Source organism: Mesocricetus auratus, unplaced genomic scaffold (genome assembly GCF_017639785.1).
Source record: "Mesocricetus auratus isolate SY011 unplaced genomic scaffold, BCM_Maur_2.0 Super-Scaffold_100006, whole genome shotgun sequence".
NCBI lineage: Eukaryota > Metazoa > Chordata > Mammalia > Rodentia > Cricetidae > Mesocricetus > Mesocricetus auratus.
The window spans coordinates 46560462-46564248 of record NW_024429190.1 but is presented as its reverse complement, the minus strand read 5'-3'; the positions used below and the strand labels follow the sequence as shown (position 1 = coordinate 46564248).

At 39.7% G+C, this 3787-nt stretch overlaps 1 long non-coding RNA gene across 1 annotated transcript; it reads right to left on the bottom strand.

Annotated features, from left to right (window-relative positions):
- Nucleotides 1-228: 228 nt before the first annotated feature.
- On the bottom strand, nucleotides 229-2382 carry LOC121140689. Its single transcript, XR_005877617.1, has 3 exons — nucleotides 1003-2382; nucleotides 711-852; nucleotides 229-371 (listed from the first exon to the last, which is right to left on the bottom strand). It is a non-coding gene; the product is annotated as an uncharacterized LOC121140689 (long non-coding RNA).
- Between the last annotated feature and the right edge of the window lie 1405 nt (nucleotides 2383-3787).

Here is a 3787-nt window from a genome sequence, read left to right as displayed (position 1 = left end):
TGGTGTAGTCCAGCAATGAAGGAGGTCAAGGCAAGAATTCAGATTGGGCAAGAACCTGGAGGCAGGAGCTGATGCAGAGGCCATGGAGGGGTGCTGCTTCCTGGCTTGCTCATCATGGTTTTCTCAGCCTGCTTTCTTGTAGAACCCAGGACTACCAGCCCAGGGATGGTACCACCCACAGTAGGCTGGTCCTCCCACATCAATCACTAATTAAGAAAATGTCATACAACCAGATCTTATAGGGTTTTTTTTTCAGCTGAGGTTCCCTCCTTTCAGATAACTCTAGCTTGTGTCAAGTTGACATAAGACCGGCTGGCACAATAGTTTTGTCCAAGGAAGCATTTCAATTTCTTGTCTTCAACAAACAATACCTAGATTGGAAAGATATTTGAAGACATAGATAGATTATAGATAGAGATGATAGATAGATGACAGATAGACAGACAGATGATAGATGATAGATTATGCTACTATTCATAATCCTGAAAAATAGCAGCAAATAAGCCTGACAGTTCTATTTAAAATGATCCTTAAGCAACTGCTAGGTTGGCCTAAAGTGAGAAGACTACACCCTTTTTTCCTCCTCCTCCTATTGGCTAGAATATGAACAGTGATGGCAGAAGATAGAAGCCCCATGTTGGGGGCATGAGAGATAACTCAATGGTATAAAACTTGCTATACAAGCCTGATTTCAGATCCCCAAAACCCACCTTAATAGCCAGTGTGGAAGCTGGGAAGACTTGGCAGTCTGCTTTTAATCCCAGTGTTTACGGGTCAGAGACATGGGTTCCTTCAAGCATTCTGGATAGGTGGATTAGGCAATGCAGGGAGCTCTAGGTTCAGCAAGAGAGCCTGTTCAATAAATAAAGTGGAAGGTGATCAAGGAAAGACACCTGAAGTTAACTTCTGGTCTCCACATGTGCATATATGTGCAAGTGCACCCCGATACACAGATGTGTCCACAAACATGTGAACATGCATGCATGCCACAAACACATATACCTTCAGATATAATAAGACCCATATTAGCCTGGTCTACAAAGTGAGTTCCAGGACAGCCTCCAAAGCCACAGAGAAACCCTGTCTCGAAAAAAAAAAAAGACCCATATTAATGGAAAAAAGTAGACATAATAGAACCAAGGGACACCTTCCATACTAGCCCTTGAAAAAAAAATCTCACATAGTTTACACTAACTTTGACCACCCCAGCTCAATGTTCTAAAGGATGGTGTTGTATGGGAATATGCAAAATCACCTGCCAAGATCTCTCTCACTGATTGAAATGCCTGGGAAAACTGTGGTAAGAAACATCTAAGAAACTCTAAGAAATATCAACACAGAGACCTCTGTCCTGTCCTTACACCAACTAAGAAAGATGTCTTAGTTTTCTTGAGTTTCAAAATAATATTACAAAAAAATTCTTTGTGCCAATCCAGAAAATAAATTGAGTTCTTAAGAAACATTTAGTCAACTGTTTAAAAAAGAAAAAAACGTATTGGTAATTGCCGATACTGGTAAATATTGTTAACATCAATGAGAAAATCTCCTAGAGCAAACTATTTCAAAAATAGTGACAGAGGTTCCTAATTGTCCCTCATGTTCACATTTCCATATTGTGATGATAACACTAATTTTTAGCTAGGAATACAGTTCCTCACATTGAAATCTACATCCCAGTCCCCTTTCAGCTACATGACACTCAGACATGATTTAAGGGACCCGAGTTGATCACACTCAGGATGTCTCCTTATTAGTTAAGGAGTGCACACTTGTTCATTGATATGGGAACAGATCCCTGCCATTTTTTATCTTTCTGCTGCTTACACTCCAAACCTCTCCCTGTTCTATGTTCCCACAAGACTTAGAAAGCAATTTAGACAGTAGGCAATATGAACGCAATACTGCTGAAGGATAAACACGTCATTAAAGGACTTCGGCACGGGAAGCAGGGTTACACTCAGCCGTGTTCCCGACACCTTCAGAGCAGCCATTGCTTGTCCCTCTGCTCTTTCAGTCTTGATGGTTCCTCAGTCACAGCACTGCTGACTCAGTAAAAAGCCAATGAAATCACTTGCTTTTCGTTGCTCTGCAGCACACTGTAGAGAATTACTGTGGCCTCCTATGTTATAAGAGAACAGATTTTCAATATAGCAAGGTCAAAAAATCACTTATAAGCCTTTATTGTGGCTTAACAAATCTCATAACAGCATTCAGGTTAAAATGAACTGAACATTTCCTCGTTGGACAATGTGGTAAGAAAAGGAAGCTGTCTTTCTGTTCAAGCTCTAAAAAACAATTAATTAATGAAAATCTAATGACTGTTAGTTACTCTCACACTTGCCTGAGTGTGTAATCACACTGAAAACTCTAGACAACAGTAGAATAAACCAAGATGACAATTAGATGAGTCTAAGTCCACTGTCTGACTCATCTGGTGTGGTGAGGGGAGGGGCAGGGCAGGACTGAGAGAAGAGGCCATGAAACAAATAGATCTTGCTTGCTATGTATTCATCAAAATACATCATGTATTTTTACCTCAAAAAATAAACAACAGATTTCCTAGCCTGAGACATTAATAAAAATGATAATATCCACAAAGATAATTTAATTGAAGTAAATGGTAATCACTATCATACATATATACAAGCACACATACATTTGTATAAAAATAAAGAGAATAGAGGGGAAATATTGGGGGTTTTGTTCACAAAATAATGCTAATGAAAAGTATAGTGGTAATTGAGCTAGAAAAACCACCATTTTGTAATTTCTTAAGTTATAATTAGTAATGATAAGAGTCCTACACAGATGCTAAGGCCATAAAAGGAAGAGCTAGCTGTTGAGGCACAGGCTAATTCTACCCAAATGTCATTCCACGAATTACTCTTTCTTTGCAAGGGGAAGAGCTCCCCCTTTTCCACAGGGATCCTTTTGTCACAAAGCTGTTCACTTCTGATGACACAGACAGATAGGTGTCTGGTTCCCAACAGTGGGAAGCACACTACTGAGCAATGGGATGTTCTATAAGGCATTCAGCCCACAGTCCTCAAGTGAAGGGTAGGAAAGCAAATAAGTTCTGTTAGGGGACATTTTAAAAGACACTGTAGGAACATGCTTTGCAGGACGTATGTTGATCATAATTTTGTGTTAATAATTGTGAGACTTTGTATTGAGTAATGTGAGAAATCTCCATATGGACTGTTTTTGTTATGAACTAATGCTAAGAGTATTGGGCACACCAAGGCAATGTGGTTATTTAAGACAAAGATCTCATTTTGTAGATACACGCTGACCTCCTTGAGAGGTGAGTACTTATAATTCCTGCCACCTTGGTTTGTTTAAGAAATGTGTTTGATACATAAGCAAATGCTCTTAGAGAATGAAAACAATGGAATCACATGACAAAATGTTAACCTGCAGTTCAAGAAGAGAACTTGTGTTGGCTTTCATCCTTTGCAGCTTTGAAAATGTTCACAATAAGCTGGGGTTGGACCGTAACTAAGGAAGAAAAGGGGAGGCATGTTGGTCTGGAAGCTCTTCCAGGTCATTCCTTGCAGAAAGTGCCTCCTGAAGGAGTAACACACTGCTATGTGAGCTAATGACTTTGAATTAGAGGCTTTCGGATGAGCAGCAGGTGCAAAGAAGATCACGCTGACAGTACCATGAAGCAAAAGTCAAATGAAATCTCATCGGAAGAGGTTCTCCCTGGATCCCAAGGAAAATGTCATTCCTACCACCAAGGAAGAGAAACTAAATCTAAGAGGAACCTCTACAAACAAAGCTTTTA